Below are 18065 nucleotides of genomic sequence, written 5' to 3'. Positions count from 1 at the left end.
TTGATGTTTAACGGAGTTAGGCAAAAGGGGGACAGCCCACATAACGTATACAGAGTTTGAATGGTTTCTTAGTTTTTCATGCTCCATTAATCATTTAATTTGTTTAAGGATTGTTTTTGCACCACTTAATAAGTTAAAGAGCCCTTAATTGCTTTCACGTAACATTTATCTTCTCAGCAATATATTAAGATGTTATTGGAGTTATAAGATTATAACAATGAAAATGCTGGTCAGGAAAAGATCTTTTGGATTATTATTATCAGTGATTTCAATGCTAAGAATTCTGACAAAGCACTAAAAGATGGTAGAAATGCTGACTTAGAGGAAAGCTGTGACTTTCCTGAAGGCCAGTTCTCAGGAAAAGGCAGAGCAGACAACCGAGGAAGCCTCTTATTGGGAGAAGTTAAATCGCTGAGAGCCTCAATATTGAATGAAAAAATGGATGATGTGATTCCAGCTAAGTCCCTTTGGGTTCTTCAATTATCAATTATATAATAATAACCTATCTATTATTTAGTCATGTGCTTGGCTTAAGGTCTATGAGTAAGTCTTGTAAAAGTGATGTCTGGAGATGAGGATACACTTTTATCTAGAGGAATTAATGATTTGATATAGTCAGTCCTTCATTTTCTCTTGTAAACAGATGATTAGGTCCTTAGGGAAGAAGTGTAATAGGTGAAGGGCTGCCTGGAGGAACCTGTAATGGGATACGAACAGGTATGATTTACAATGTGTTGTATAAGAGAATAACAGAAGATCTTTTTTGATTGCATTGTGTCAAAAAATTGTAGTTCATGAGTGAAACCATCGCCAAATCCAAATGCACTTTTTTATCACTAGTCTTTATAAAAAGAACATAGCTATTTTCTTATTAAAATTTAATTTGACTAATGATAGTGTGATTATTTCTCCAAGTTGTGAACAAATTGTGGGTTACGTAAGAAGAGCAAGGCCACCCACTGATGTGGGCCTGGATGTGATTCAAATTCTTGTCTTTAAGCAGAATCTTGAAGTATGGGCTAGAATCTTAAGGCTTTTATTCAATTAATGTTACTTCACCGGTCACATTCCAGGTTCATGGAAGAGCAGCATAATCTTGATGTTACATAAAAAAAAGTTTCAGCCAGATATTATAGGCAAATAGCCCTTTTAGATGCAGTAGGGAAGATTTTGGGCCAAAGTATACTGGAAGATCTGGGAGCCTGGGCGGAGGAGACAAGTTTTATTACGTTAGACCAGTCAATCAGTGCAGGATAATATTACAATAATATTATGGTACTAGTCCATAGTGAATACACATGTAGAGAACAAGTGACAGACGTTTTATACTGCATTCATCATTTTTTAACCTAGTTGACAGATCAACATTATGACAAAAACATTCGTTCTTGGGGTTACCCTCTAACTTGTTTTGGCTAATTATTGCCCTCTGTTATACCGGGCATCTTTGGCATTGTTTTCCCAGACTTTTTATCTTCCGACCTGTTTTGCTGGCCTCGTTTTTGCTGACCTTAGGACTTTGGGCACCTTACTGCTGCAAACTAGTGCTAAAGTGCATATGCCTTCTGCTTAACACACAGTGACCTTGGCTTATCTAAGTCCCTAGTAAAGTGCACTATCTGTGCCCAGGGCCTGTAAATTAAATGCTACTGTTAGGCCTCCAGCACTGATAGTGTCACCCATTTCAGTAGCACTTCAAACCCGTCTCAGGCCCACCTTTGCAGGCCTTTGTGTGCAATTTTAACTCCCATGTCGACCTGGTAAGTTAACTCTCTTACCAGGCCCAAACCTTCCTCTTTAATAAATATACGGCACTCCTAAGGTAGGCCCTGGACAGCCCAAGGGTAGGGTGCAATGTATTTAAAAAATAGGACATGTCCTGTTAAGTTTTACATGTCCTAATTGTAAACAATCTCTTAAATTTGTCGTTCACTACAGAAATAGCCTATCTCTCCCATATGATAACATTATGATCAACTTATTACATTTTAGAAGTGTAATTTTTTATTGGGAAGCGAGGACCCCACCCCCACCAGGTTTGGTGTCTTTGGAAAGGCAATTTGAAAATCACAACTGATGGTGAAGTCAGATTTTAAAACGTAATTCTAAATTTGTCACTTTTAGAAAGTTGCCATTTTCTTCCTTTAACCACTTGGTGCCTTCTGCCTGTCACTGAATACACATTTAGGGTGGTGACAGCTGGGCTGTGTGCATTCTCTCTAGACTGCCAAACACAAAGGGAGTTTAGGTGTGACTGATGGGCCATCGGAAGCATGGTGGGCCAACCTGGACAGGATGGGAGAGAGGAACTGACACACCTGAACAGGCTGTGTCTTGTCCCCACACAAAGCACTGCATAATGCCCTGTAGTGAGCCTGGAGCAAGGACAGGAAGGGCAGAGACTGTGCACTTCAAAGGGCTCTCTTTGAAGTCTCTCCCAATTCAAAAGCACAACTGGATATAAGTACTAGACCTCAGACACCACCATCTCAGTACTCTTTGGAACTTGTGGACACTCTGCCAGGAAGAAGGACTTCTGTGCTGCTACAAGGGCTGCCTCTCTGCTGGAATGATACTCTGCTGGACTTCTGCTCTGCTGTGCTGACCCGCTGTGTGTTGCCATCCTTGCCTGGTAGTGAGAAGGACTGGACCTGCAACTCTCCAACCCAAAACCAAAGTGACTCCAGGAATTCCTCGCTAGCCTCTTGTTTTATGAAGTCTCAGAGACACAAAATACTTCTAACTCACCTGCTACAGCACCTGGACTCTGCCAACTGTGAGTCTTGCCCTGCCAAATTGTGGCAATCCAGACCTGGGCACTTGGAACCGGGTATAAAGTGCTGCTCCAGTCAGATGTAACACATCGCAGCCACTATGCATATCGGAACCAGAGCATCATCCCTTTTGCATGGATTGGAACCCAGGCACATCGGCCCATAGTGTTGATAGGTGTCAACTCATAGCTTCACCAGCGCATGGTATCTTTTTGTGTGGTGTTTTCATTGTTTGAAGTGTTTCACAAATACTTAACACATTGTCTTTTAAGTTAGGAAGGACTGCTCTGTGCCAAGCTACCACAGGATGAACACATGTTAACCTTGTGCGTGTTTGTGACTTACCCTGACTTGGATTGCGGTTCTTGCTTCGACAGGGTGCATACCTCTGCCAAGCAGAAACTCAATTTCTAACACCCTCTATTCATCATCAAGGTGCAAATTGTTATTAGGGGGCACAAAAGGTTTATGCCCTGAAATCCCTGGCTGTAATGGGCTAAAGCAGAGTTGCTTATTACTTCATCTGCTCTTTTCAACTTCTGTCTGATTTCCCTAAAAATATTAGTTGAAGCTAAAATTTTCCCCTAGATTAGGGTTTTTCCATTTGTCTACTTTGATGTATGTGAACGATAGTGTTTGACTGGCCCTTCTAGCACTTCAAAGGAATTTGTGGGAATTAAAAGTTTATGCTAACAAACATTATTTGAAAATAAATGCTGGAAAAACAAAAGTGATAGCCTTTTGGGCCCATAAATGACAGAAAAAATCTAGCTTTATGGGTCAAAAAATATAGTTTGTCGAAGGTTATATTTATTGGATAGAACGTTCTCCACTAATGTTTCCCACAAGTTACAATGTTCTAACTTTGGGCACTTGCCCATTGTTAGGTTATGCAAAATTTTTATAGTTCAATGGGGAAAAGACATTTTAATTATTTACTCATTATTTTTAAATCAAAGATCCCTGCTAGTCTTTGTTACACACTTGAACATATCTCTATACCTTAGTGGTCTTTTTTTTAGATTTATATGAAGGTAACATTTTACTTAAGTTTTTTATTCTGAGCTCTTCATTCCTTTTCCAGGCTCTTAGATTAGAGGTGAGCCCCTCAAGCATTTTTGTGGGGGAGATGGCAAATTTAATCTGTTGGCGCTATAAACTTCTACAGGCATTGGTGGCTTCACTAAAGGATTTGCTAACCCCCTATTTTTAAACAGATTTGATTACAGGAATTAATTTTGAAAGGAATTTCAATATTGCCTCTGACATTTTTAACTGTAGTAAGGATGTGTTAAGAATATTGGTCCCCAGATCAGCTCTGTAATTTCCTAAAGATTCAAAGAAAGAAGCTAAGGGTCTGATTTAGCGTTTGGAGGATGGGTTACTCCTTCACAAACGTGATGGATATACCGTCCACCATCTTACGATCTCCATAACATATTATGGGATAGTAATGCATAGACTGGATATCCAACAGGTTTGTGAACGAGTAACCCCCTCCTTCAAACTCTAGATCAGGTCCCTTAGTCGAGAGAGCAGTCATTGCATTATTTTTATGAAACGGTTTGGAAAGTATATTGCTGGGCAGGGACATAAGGAAACTTATGAAGGCCCCCCTGCAAAGTACCTGTAGGAGGCCCCTTCCTCCACTGGACCCGGCCGTGCACTGTGTAGTGTGCTGAGGGGGCCTCCTTAAACTCGGGAGCGCTGCTGCAGCACGGAGGCTGCGGGGCTTGTTATGCCACTCTTGCTGGGAGTAGTTTGGAATTTGTACAGTAATTCTGCTTCTGCAGAGCTGCAGTCTTCTTTTTAATACTTTGAAAGTTAAAGGAAAATGTGACCAGAAAGCTTCAGGGACATGAAATCTATGTGATCTGCGTTCCCAGATATCTTCCCTGTGTTACATCTTTGTCCCGTTTTAAGTGACATTAGAAACATATTTATATATCCATTAATACTGAACTTTAACTATCAACTCATGATGGACTGCTGCTCTTTATTTCTCATTCCCCTTAACCTCAGATATGCCATACGATATTTACATGTTAAGGGTTTCTTGCATATGTTCCAAAAAAACATATATTGTTGCCCAGCATATAATTACGTTGGAACTTAACATGCACCAAAGTATTTTTAAAGATGGCATTAGAAATTGTTTGTGTTCATAAGTAGTGAATTTTAACTTATCAGCTCTTGATGAATTATGCACTTTTATCTTTTGTCTCCAATCTCCCTTGATAAGTTACAGGATATATAACTTTTTAAGGGATATTGGTGTTTTAAAAATGTACGGATTGCTATTGTGTATGTGACCAGGATGGAAGATGCTTTTGTGCACTGGAGAACTATTTTATTATTGAAATCATTTGTGTTTTTTTTTCGTTTGATGTTTACAGTGTATTCTGGGCAAGATAAATTAGTTGCTCCCACATAAGCTACTCCACTATTTTTGTTGTTATCAGTATTGTATTGGGTTCGTATGTTTCCATAGGTGCCAGTCAATCTTGGGCCTAAAAGGGCTGCTGCATATCTATGTACAATCACCTCATTTTTGGATGTGCTTTCCACGGTTTCGTTCTTTGGTATTTTCTGTCCTGGGCAATACACTCATTCAAACTCCTGCAATACCATTTTAAAGAAATGTCGAAATGCAAGCTCGTAGGAAATTTGTTAGTATCTGTTGAATTTCCCCATATTCTTGGCTCGCAGTTATCTAGCATTGTGAGTAACCGAAAATTTAGAGTGGTTCAAATGACACTATTCCAAGTGTCTGAGCCACTCATCCAGCCTTTCTTCAACTCTCAAATTCGGAGGCAACAGAAAAAAGTGGAAGGAGCAGGTGTGCATGGCTAGTTAGGAGCTGAGAGCAGTAACAGTTGCCCTTAAAACTTCCTTTAGCCCACCCACCAGCTTCATCCGTGAATTGACCTGGAAGGATCTAGAAAATACCTCCCAAACACCATCCATATGTATGAGATGTCAGTAGTGGCATCACCTACATATTAATGAGGTGGGATGGGTGTGAGCACTGGACCAGGTTTTTCAACAGTTTGCCCGTGCCTTGAGGAGATCGGGCAATGGCAAACTCAGCATTAGAAAGCATTTGTCCCACATGGAGGTGGGGCAAGAATATGGCCTTGAACGATTGACCCAATGATGTTATTAGACGCACCCTCTCGTGGTGTTTAAATACCTCACCTAGGCACTCAAGGGGGTAATGCACTTACTGAGTGAAAATATTTCGGTGTGCATTTGTGCATTGTGGCTTTGCACCTCAAGTCAATAGTAGGTATATTTACACTTTAAGTGGTATTACTCGTATTGCAGCCTTTAACATGCAAGTTGCACATAGATCTCTATTGCACCTTCCCAACCCCTGTGTTATTCCACTGAGATTAACCCATAGGTAAACATTTATTCTTAATGTAATCATTTCACTGAACTTCTGACACCTTATTTCTTCGTAATGTAATCATGTCACTGAACTACTGACACCTTACCCTCTACTCTCGTTATTGATGTATCAGTGATACGAGCAGGTCAGTATAGAGATTAAACTCTCTACACGTTTTATCACTGGTATATTAGTGCCAGTTGCAGGTAAATCTTTGCCAATAGGTCGTCAGTGGAGCTTCGGTAAATTATTACCATATGAATCAAAGATCATTACTTCCAGATTACTCTAACTGCTTCATATGTAACTGTCCTTCAGCTTTTTCCAGCCAACGCTGTAATTCAAATTTGCCACAAACACTGTGTTCCCGAGTCTTCAAGCTTGCAAGGCATGGATAACTCAATTTGCAATATTTGGGGTTTTGAGTATGCTTGGTGAAATGTGGACTCCAGGACCAACAGGACCCAATCCCAAAGGACCATCCATACCATTGGGACCCACCAAACCCACTGACTTGTCACCAGGCCAATCATACCCATGGGGCCACCCTTGACTATTGGACCTCCCTTGCTCATGGGGCCTCCCGTTCCTGCAGGACCACCCATGCTGCCCATCATTTTTTGCACTGCTCTTTTTGCATGCTCACAGTCAAGATTTTTTTAAGTGTCGCGCACCAAACACATGCGTGTTTAGAAGGTTGACGTTTTTCTTCAGTTTTGAATTCAAGGGCCGCGGATCCCTTTGACTTTTTCTGATATGTCCATTAAGAGTTCCACGTAAGTTACCTCACCAACCAGCTCTTTTATCAAGTCTTTCAGTGCTTGTCATTCTATATCAAATGGGATGTTTGAAATGAAAATCTTGTTTTGGTGACGCCGGCCATACGGTTTAAAACGGTAAAATTATATCTTAATACTTCTCTTTTCGTTTGTCATGTTGGTTTGAGTGGTCATTTTCACTTTTGACGCCCTCCTTGGCCTCCTTGCTCTCTCTTCTGCTGCTGCACGCTATTTCCTGCTCGTTCAGCGTCAACCACCTTATTTCTAGAGCACTTTATATGCATTTCTTTTCAAATTAATCTAAGTGTCTCACCTCAAAATGTGCAAGGACACTATAGCTCTATGCCTTACGCTTATGATTGATATCCCAGTAACATTGCCTCTTTTCCTTTCACTGCTTCTTCGTCTCTTATTATGCATTGTTCTATCCTCCACTGTATTATGTTGCTTCGCTTTCAATTCTTTGGCTTATATTCTCATTATTGCTCTTTCAATTCCAGCTTAGTGAGTTATTTGCTTCCACTGAGGCCATGGTTCCTCAGCCTTGTCAGGTCAGTCATTTTCCTAGTTAATGTATCGCTGCATATGGCAATGTCGACGATCAAAGAAATTGCTTCAGTACTTGCAACATAATGCAAAGCAAAAGGAACAAGAAGTAAACGTTTTCCCCGTATAGAAAAGAAATGGGAAGGCAAAAGCAGTGCGACCTTTAGTCATATGTAGAAGAATTACAACTTTCATGCACACAAAACAGATACAACACCGGCAGTGACAATGCAAGAGCTCCATCCACACTGAGATCAGTTTAGGGACATGTTCCCTTCATACAAAACAGGAAGCAGTAGTATGCTTAACAGATGCAAAAGGCAGAACCTTCCATGTTTTCAAAACTGACTGAAAAAGCACAGCAAATACATCAGCAGTGCAAGCTTTCCTGACACAGGAAAAATATGAGCAGATCAGTGAAACCACTTGCACTTCAGAAAGGCACGCAGCCTAAAGAGCACTAGGTTACAACATATAATTTAGCACTGTCGCCCTTTGTCACACAAAACAGGTACAGTACAGAACGAGGCAGTGAGGCCTTCTATCACAAATCAAAACAGCATTGAAAACAGCGATGCTGTTTCCCTTCCAACAATGAAGGGGCATTAACTAACTCCGACATTCAGGAAACCTTCTCTCTGTACATGAGGATTTGATTATTTTTTACTGCCTGGTACTGCCATAAATAAACATACATCACAATGTGGTCCTGGGAAGAAACATTAGTGTCAGAAAGCCCACCATAAATGTAGCAGACCTTCCAATGCACTGGTCCAGCAGCCACGAGGCAGATGGGCCACTGGATAATAGGTTTCTCATGACAAAGGGAACAGGGGCTCTTCCGTAAGAAACCTAATGGTTCCCCAACAATTAATGGCGACCTCCAGCTCAACAAAATCCTAAACGAGCCTCTAGCTTATTTTATTCATCAAGACGATGGAGGAGGGAAAGTGACTCCAAACAATACGTAAGTTATTATGAATAGGTTTCATGGAAACCGTAGATGCAAAAAAAAGCTTTCGTGTAAAATGCTTTAGACACTTATTTATAACCCGAACAGTAGATTTTGAACCAGATGTGAACCGTCTTGTAAGTCTTTATGACTGAAAAGAAGTTGTAACGTTAACTATAAAATCTTGAGGCAAGACATTCAAGTTGCAAAGGTGACTGACACGAAATTGCTGAAGGCATCTTGATTGAGGGACAACCAATAGCTTGTAATGAGGCAGCCATTGACTGCATTAGTGAGTAAGAGTGGCCTCGTTTACCCGTCCATTGATGATGGTTATAAGTTGATTGCCACTGGGGAGCCGAGCTATAAGCTGGCAGACCTATGTCAGGTGAGGCCTAAAGCCTAGTCGGATATGGTTATCGCTTAAAGAGGAGTTTAAATGATATATGATGCGTTCTACTGTCTGGTAGCTTTGGAGGAAATCAGAGAAATCAAGCAGTAATGAAGCAAGCATTGACAAACATGATGGGCCACATTTTGATAATATCAGTAAATGCAGCCTACCGCTGCGACTACGGCTGCCAAAAGACCATCGCAACGGCTAACATCCGTCTGACAAATTATGACCACAGCCAGATTTCCGCCACAAGAAGGGTGAAAATCTGGCTGTGGCCATACTGGCGAATGGTGTTAAGGTGGCGCTGCTACCACCAGTAGCGCCACACCAGTAGACCGCTGCCAGCTGTATTATGTCAAATAATACAGCCTGGCGGTGTTCTGCTGGCGGGCGCTGCTGGCGGGCGTTGCTGGCGGTAGCAGTGCCCCGTCCCGTCCTGAAGGTAAGTTGGGTTTCCGACAGGGGAGAGGGGTGGGTGGTGTTTGTGTGTGTGGGTGCATGTGCATGAATGTGTGAGTGTATGCGTGAATGCGAATGTGTGTATTGTTGATTGCGTGTGTGTGTGCATGTGTGAGAATGCATGCATGAATGGAAATGTGAATGTGTGTCTGCGTGTCAGTATGAAGGTGTGTACGAATGTGTGCGTGAAAGAATGGATGCATGCATGTATGAATGCGTGAATGCCTGTGTGATTGAGTGTGTGAATGCGTGGTGTGTGTCTGCGTGTATGGGGTGGGGAATTGGAAGGGGGGAGCGTGCATGGAGAGGGGTGGGCCATCTGGGGAGTGTTAGGGGGTTGGTGGGCCTCCTACCAGTGACAGGAAAGGAATTCCCTGTCACTGGTAGGGCCTACCACCATGGTTTTCGTGGTGATATGAACGCCACAAAAACCATGGCAGTAGTCAGGGTCAAAATGCCACTGGTGGTACATTAGCATCAGCTGGGCTGGAGATTGTGATCTCCAGCCCGGCGGCTGCTACCGCCATGGTGGTCGGTGTGGTATATTGGCGGTAATGTGGTGGTATGTACCACCAGCCTGTTGACTGTATTACCGCCACACTAACACCGACCGCCGGGATCATAATGACCCCTGTCAGAAATGGGGTTTTTGGTTGGCAGTCAGGTTACCCTCTGTCCAAACAAGAACCCTCACTCTAGTCAGGGTAAGTCACACACAATCCAAATTATCCTGTGCCCACCCTCTGGTAGCTTGGCACGAGGAGTCAGGCTTAACTTAGAAGGCAATGTGTAAAGCGTTTGTGCAATAAATCATACAATAACACAATATAGCACCACAAAAATATACCACACAGTGTTTAGAGAAATATATAATATTTATCTGGGTATTTGCAGGTCAAAAACGATCAAAGATGCAATATGAATTTGTAAAGATATCACTAAAAAGTGATATGAAGTGTCTTAAGTCTTTAAAAAGTAAACAAAGTCTCTTTCAAGCACAAAGTACCTGGTTTGGAGTGGAAAATCTCCGCAGAGGGCCGCAGAAGAGGAGATGCGTGGAAAAATGGTGTGTGCGTCGGTTACGCCCCTTCAGACACGGACTTGCATCGTTATTTTTCACTTGGGGAAGATGTGCATCGTTTTCTGGCACGCGGACCGTCTCTTTCTATGGATCATGGGATTACCAGATGTCCCAGGGTCTGTGCGCGGATTCCTCGGCTTGTTATCCGGCTGCGCGTCGTTCCGGGAGGCTCTGCGTGGAATTTTCTTTCTCATGGCAGGCGTCACGTCGATTTCCCCTCTGGAAGTCAGGTGGCGTTGTCCATGCGAGGCCATGCGTTGAAGTGAATTTTTCACCGTGGAACAAGATGTGCGTCGAAATTTTCGGTGCACGAGGAGTCCAAATGAAAAAGAGAAGTCTTTTTGGTCTTGAGACTTCAGGGAACAGGAGGCAAGCTCTATCCAAGCCCTTGGAGAGCACTTTTACAGCCAGACAAGAGTTCAGCAAGGCAGCAGTCCTTTGGAGAAAGCAGTCAGGTGAGTTCTTTGAGTAGCCAGGCAGTTCTTCTTGGCAGGATGTAGGTTCTGGTTCAGGTTTCTTCTCCAGCAAGTGTCTGATGAGGTAGGGCAGAGGCCCTGTTTTATACTAAATTGTGCATTTGAAGTGGGGGTGACTTCAAAGAGTGGCTAAGAAATGCACCAGGTCCCCATTCAGTTCAATCCTGTCTGCCAGGGTCCAAGTAGGGGGTGTGGCAGTCCTGTGTGAGAGGGCAGGCGCTCCACCCTCCCAGCCCAGGAAGACCCATTCAAAATGCAGATGTATGCAAGTGAGGCTATGTACCCTGTGTTTGGGGTGTGTCTGAGTGAATGCACAAGGAGCTGTCAACTAAACCTAGCCAGACGTGGATTGTAAGGCACAGAAAGATTTAAGTGCAAAGAAATGCTCACTTTCTAAAAGTGGCATTTCTAGAATAGTAATATTAAATCCGACCTCACCAGTCAGCAGGATTTTGTGTTAAAATTCTGGCCATACTAAATATGACCTACCTGCTCCTTTCAGATCAGCAGCTACCACTTCAACAATGTATGAGGGCAGCGCCAATGTTAGCCTATGAAGGGAGCAGGCCTCACAGTAGTGCAAAAACAAATTGAGGAGTTTTACACTACCAGGACATATAAACTACACAGGTACATGTCCTGCCTTTTACCCACACAGCACCCTGCTCTAGGGGTTACCAAGGGCACACATTAGGGGTGACATATGTAGAAGAAGGGGAGTTTTAGGCTTGGCAAGTACTTTTAAATGCCAAGTCGAAGTGGCAGTGAAACTGCACACACAGGCCTTGCAATGGCAGGCCTGAGACAAGGTTAAGGGGCTACTGAAGTGGGTGGCACCACCAGTGTTGCAGGCCCACTAGTAGCATTTAACCTACAGGCTCTAGGCACATATAGTGCAATCTACTGGGGTCTTACAAGTAAATTAAACAGCCAATCATGGATAAACCAATCAACAGTACAATTTACACAGAGAGCATATGCACTTTAGCACTGGTTATCAGTGGTAAAGTGCCCATAGTTCAAAAGCCAACAACAACAGGTCAGAAAAAATAGGAGGAAGGAGGCAAAAAGTTTGGGGATGACCCTGCCAAAAAGCCAGGTCCAACATGACCCCCCACCAGCCGAAAGCCAGGGGAGAACAATCACTATCCTGATGTACTTCTCTGTTTGATGCGATAGAACAAGGACCCAGGCCCACAACAGCAGGGGCATGCTTCAGTTCTTCGCCTTCCTGACTCCAATTGGATCCCTCTGTCCATACTCTCAGGGCCCACTAAGCCAACCCATGGGGAACCTTTCTCCTTACCTGCGGATACCATCTGTGCAGCACCTAACCTTACTTTGCTCACAGATGTGTCCCAGGAGCAGGATAGTACCACCAGGACCAACACAGTGGTGTTGCCCACTCTACCCCCGGGGTGTGACTCTTGTCCCCTCTGCAGGGATAACTCTGTCCACCCGGACAGCAAGTCACAGTGGTTACTGACAGCTGTCAGGGACGAGAGCCAGGCCCCAGGCCTCTCAAAGCTCTCCAACCACTGTGGCTGTGGAGAGTGGGGGGCGGTAGCCCCAGGTGCTCGGCACCCTTTAACCACTCTCCCTTCCACCAGGTCAGGGATGACAGCCTGAACCTGGTCCTCCCCTCTGGGGCTCTGTACCCTCCCTCCTGGAGCGGTACCCCCAGAGTCCACCATGGTCAGGGTGCTTATAGAAGCCACCCTGCCCCATTTTTCCACCAGTGCAGGGCTGTTAACCTGCAACTGGCCCTCCAACCTGGGGTCTGTTCCTTCAGGTTGGACTAGGGCCCGGGGTGAGGCTTCCCTCCCCCTGCCCTCCCTTCTGGGGTCCAGCACCCTCCAACTAGGAGTGGCCTCCTCAGAAGACAACATGATAGGGGCACTGTTATCAGTAGCCCCTCCCTCCAGGTCCGGGGGACACCCTGAACCTGGTCTTCCAGCCCAGGGTCTGTACCCTCAGACTGGATCACTGCCTGGCAAACCAGGACTTTCTGGGGGGCACACCTACCCCCCACCAGGTCAGAGTTTACTCTCTGAACCTGGCCATCCAACCCAGAGTCACCCCCCTGAGGTTGAACATTTGCCTGGCACACCAGAACTTTCTGCGGGGCACACCTACCCCCCACCAGGTCAGAGTTTAACCTCCGAACCTGGCCATCCAACCCGGAGTCACCACTCTGAGGTTGAACAATTGCCTGGCATGCCAGGACTTCCTGGGGGGCACACTCACCCCCCACGAGGGACACACCGTCCCCAAGGGCCACACAAGAGTCTGGTTGGGCCAGGTCTCCTGACCTCTGCCCATCCGGCAGAGTCTGGATCTCCCCCAAACCAGAAACAGTTTCACCTGGGTCATTCCTGGGGGGCTCTGCTCTCAGAGCTGACCCCTGACTCTCCAGGACCTCCACTGGGGTCCGCAACCCCCTCTCAACCCTTTGTCTGGACTTCTGCACCCCTCACTAGGAGTGGTACTGCCAGACACCAGAACTGGTGGGATGCTGGCTACAGTCACCCCCCCAAGTTCTTCTGACACTGCGGGGCCTCCCTCAACAGGTGGCCCTATGGTACAGGCTAGGCTTCCCTCCTGGCGTTCCCTCATGAAACCCTCAAGGACCTGGGACCTACCTGGGACACTACAATCCTCTCCCACCTCACTTGGTTGAGAAACACCTAGACCACTCCCATCAGGAGCACCCCCAAATGCCTCTTCAGACTCTCTGGTATTCAACCAGAAGTCTGCCTCCATTGTAAGTTCCCTGGGGTCAGAGAACTCACACTCCACCTGGTGTTGGCGTAGCTCTGGAAAATAAGGACCAGACATATGCTTTCCAGCAATTACATCACTCTGCCCTTCACATGTATTAACCACAGTACCCTTCACCCAACCATCCAGTGACTCAGCCTTGAAAAAGCACTCTACATCACCCTCCTGAGACTGGTGAGACAGTATCTGACTGTCCCTGACACTCAACCCATACTCTTCTGGGATGTCTCCACACTCTATATCCAGGACGTCCACCAGGGAGGAACCCTTTTCCCTGTCACTCTCTTCTAGAGCCAGTAAATTGTCCCTCCCCCCAGTAGGAATATGACTCCCTGTGCCAGTTCCAAAATCCTTCTCAGGGACCCTGCGCATAACGGGAACTACCTCATACTCTTGAACCGCCTGGGGTGTGTCAACTCCCTTCTACAAGTTGGGCACCACATCAATGGGCTTGTGCCCTCCTTCAGCAGTACTGGATGCAAGATTTTTGCTGCCACCATCTGAACTGGACTCAGCCCTTCCGGCTTCCAGTTTCAGCTCTTCACAGCTCAGCTCTTGAGCTGCAATCCTTTCTTTTTCCAGGGCTAAGGCTCTTGCTGCCTCAGCCCTTTCAATAAAGTCATCTAGCTCCTCTAGCAACCGCTCTGCCTCTAGGAGCCATTCATCGCTCACTTGTTCTCTTTTCTCATCTGAGTAGTCCTCCTCCTCATCTGAGCAGTCCTCCTCCTCATCTGAGGAGTCCTTAGTCATTTGGTTTTTTGCTGCCTCTTCCTCTGCCCATCTTTCTTCCCCCCAGGTTATGTAGGTATCTAGCAGTTCCATCTTAGTAGATCTCCTTGACATTGGAAGTCCCCATTTTCTGCAAAGCCTCATTAGGTCAGCCTTAGTGAGGGAGTCAGTGGGCACAAAGAATGACACACGGTAGATACCTATTCTCAGTCTGATAAGGTATCACAGGCAAAAAACAAAATCCAAAGTCCAAAATATCAATAATATATCCAGGAGGACATCAGAGAACCAAAAGCAAAATAATTAAAAATCAAGTTGACCTTCAACTGTGGGTAGGTAGTGAAATACTTAGCTACTGTATGTCACTGCCAAAATACAAGTCCTATCCTCACCGCTGATCACCAATGTTAGAAATGGGGTTTTTGGTTGGCAGTCAGGCTACCCTCTGTCCAAGCAAGAACCCTCACTCTAGTCAGGGTAAGTTACACACAATCCAAATTATCCTGTGCCCCCTCTCTGGTAGCTTGGCACGAGCAGTCAGGCTTAACTTAGAAGGCAATGGGTAAAGCGTTTGTGCAATAAATCATACAATAACACAATATAGTACCACAAAAATATACCACATAGTGTTTAGAAACATATATAATATTTATCTGGGTCTTTGCAGGCCAATAACGATCAAAGATGCAATATCAATTTGTAAAGATATCACTAAAAAGTGACATGGAGTGTCTTAAGTCTTTAAAAAGTGAACAAAGTCTCTTTCAAGCACAAAGTACCTGGTTTGGAGTGGAAAAACTCCACAGAGGGCCACAGAAGAGGAGATGCGTGGAAAAACGGTGTGTGCGTCGGTTACGCCCCTTCACACACGGACTTGCGTCGTTATTTTTCACGCGGGGAGACGTGTGTGGTTCTACGGGAGGAAAAATTGTGTGTGTGTCGGTTGCACACCTTCCCACACAGACTTGCGTCGTTATTTTTCACTCGGGGAAGACGTGCGTCATTATCCGGCACACGGACCGTCTCCTTCTATGGATCACAGGATTACCAGATGTCCCAGGGTCTGTGCGTGGATTCCTCGGCTTGTTATCCGGCTGCGCATCGTTCCGGGAGGCTGTGCATGGAATTTTCTTTCTCACAGCAGGCTTTGCGTCGATTTCCCCTCTGGAAGTCGGGCGGCGTTGTCCATGCGAGGCCGTGCGTGTCGAAGTTCCGGTTGCACCGCAGGCGTCACGTCGAGCGGCGTCTTTCTGGATCAGCATGCGGTGAATTTCTCACCGCGGAACAAGCTCTGCTTCGAAATCATCGGCGCACGAGGAGTCCAAATTAAAAAGAGAAGTCTTTTTGGTCCTGAGACTTGAGGGAACAGGAGGCAAACTCTATCCAAGCCCTTGGAGAGCACTTTTACAGCCAGACAAGAGTTCAGCAAGGCAGCAGGCCAACAGCAAGGCAGCAGTCCTTTGGAGAAAGCAGTCAGGTGAGTCCTTTGAGCAGCCAGGCAGTTCTTCTTGGCAGGTTGTAGGTTCTGGTTCAGGTTTCTTCTCCTGCAAGTGTCTGATGAGGTAGGGCAGAGGCCCTGTTTTATACTAAATTGTGCCTTTGAAGTGGGGGTGACTTCAAAGAGTGGCTAAGAAATGCACCAGGTCCCCTTTCAGTTCAATCCTGTCTGCCAGGGTCCCAGTAGTGGGTGTGGCAGTCCTTTGTGTGAGGGCAGGCCCTCCACCCTCCCAGCCCAGGAAGACCATTCAAAATGCAGATGTATGCAAGTGAGGCTGAGTACCCTGTGTTTGGGGTGTGTCTGAGTGAATGCACAAGGAGCTGTCAACTAAACCTAGCCAGACGTGGATTGTAAGGCACAGAAAGATTTAAGTGCATAGAAATGCTCACTTTCTAAAAGTGGCATTTCTAGAATAGTAATATTAAATCTGAGTTCACCAGTCAGCATGATTTTGTATTACCATTCTGGCCATACTAAATATGACCTTCCTGCTCCTTTCAGATCAGCAGCTGCCACTTCAACAATGTATGAGGGCAGCCCCAATGTTAGCCTATGAAGGGAGCAGGCCTCACAGTAGTGTAAAAACGAATTTAGGAGTTTTACACTACCAGGACATATAAACTACACAGGTACATGTCCTGCCTTTTACCCACACAACACACTGCTCTAGGGGTTACCTAGGGCACACATTAGGGGTGACTTATATGTAGAAGAAGGGGAGTTTTAGGCTTGGCAAGTACTTTTAAATGCCAAGTCGAAGTGGCAGTGAAACTGCACACAGAGACCTTGCAATGGCAGGCCTGAGACAAGGGTAAGGGGCTACTGAAGTGGGTGGAAAAACCAGTGTTGCAGGACCACTACTAGCATTTAATCTACAGGCCCTAGGCACATATAGTGCACTCCACTAGGGTCTTACAAGTAAATCAAATAGCCAATCATGGATAAACCAATCAACAATGCAATTTACACAGAGAGCATATGCACTTTAATACTGGTTAGCAGTGGTAAAGTGCCCAGAGTTAAAAAAGCCAACAACAACAGGTCAGAAAAAATAGGAGGAAGGAGGCAAAAAGTTTGGGGATGACCCTGTCAAAAAGCCAGGTCCAACAACCCCCAATGTGTCTTGCCTATACAAGACCTATTGGCTTTGGCAATGTGTTCTAGCCATGTTGTACACAAGTATGGCAGCTGTCCAGCATGGCTCAAAGATAGTGGTGTGAAGTGGGGTTGAGCGGAATGGAGTAGATTGGGCAGAGTGGAGTGGGGTAGTTTGGCTTAGACTGGAGAGGGGATAGAGTGGGGCAGAGTGGATTAGGGTGGATTGGAATCGGGTGGAGCAGGGAAGTTGGGTAGATTAGTGCAGTAGATTGGTGTGGGATAGATTGGGGTGGAGTAGGGTAGAATGAAGTTAAATGGATTGGAGTGGGTTAGAGTGGGGTAGATTGGAGTGGGATAGATGAGAAATTAGGTAGATTGGGATAGAGTGGCATGGGGTATATTGGTGTAGTTTGAGGTGGAGTGGGTAGATTGGGGAAAGGTGGATTGGGGTAGACTGGAGTAGTGTAGTCTGGAGTGGAGTTGGGTAGAGTAGAGTGGAGTGGGGTGGACTGGAGTATGGTAGATTGGATGGATTATAGTAGGATAGAATAGAATGAAGAGGGTATATTGGTGTTGTTTTGAGTGGATTAGATTGGAGTAGTTTGGAGTGGAGTGGGGTAGATTTGGGGAGTGGGGTAGATTGGAGTGGTGTGGGGTGGATTTGGATGGGGTGGAGTAAATTGGAGGGGTGTGGAGTTGGGTAGTTTGGGGTAGATTGTAGTTGAGTAGATTGTAGTGGAGAAGTTTGGGGTAGATTGGAGAGGGGTACCGGGTTAGATTGAATTGGGGTAGATTGGGGTGGAGTAGATTAGAATGGAATAGGGCAAGATTGGAGTGGAGTAGATTGGGGTGGGGTAGATTGGATTAGAGTGGGGTACACTGGAGTGTGACATATTGGGGTAGATTGAAGTGGAGCGGGGTAGATTGGGAAAAGTGGAGTTCAGTTGATTGGGGTAGATTGTAGTGGAGTGGGGTACATTGGAGTGGGTAGATTGAAGTGAGAGGACTAGATTGGAGATGAGTGGAGTAGATTAGGGTGGAGTGGGATGAAATGATGTGGGATAAACTGGCATGGGATAGATGAAAAAGGGATGATTGGAG

At 45.3% G+C, this 18065-nt stretch overlaps 1 long non-coding RNA gene across 1 annotated transcript in view; it reads left to right on the top strand.

Annotated features, from left to right (window-relative positions):
* Window positions 1–8437: 8437 nt before the first annotated feature.
* LOC138260764 (uncharacterized) overlaps window positions 8438–18065 on the top strand; it is a 118863-nt gene continuing 109235 nt past the window's right edge. Inside the window, exon 1 of the long non-coding RNA XR_011198972.1 lies at window positions 8438–8460. This is a non-coding gene — a long non-coding RNA (uncharacterized lncRNA). The remainder of the gene's footprint in view (window positions 8461–18065) is intronic.

This window comes from Pleurodeles waltl, chromosome 10 (assembly GCF_031143425.1).
Source record: "Pleurodeles waltl isolate 20211129_DDA chromosome 10, aPleWal1.hap1.20221129, whole genome shotgun sequence".
Lineage (NCBI taxonomy): Eukaryota > Metazoa > Chordata > Amphibia > Caudata > Salamandridae > Pleurodeles > Pleurodeles waltl.
Note: the sequence above shows the minus strand (reverse complement) of the source record. Positions and strands in the feature narration are given on the sequence as shown.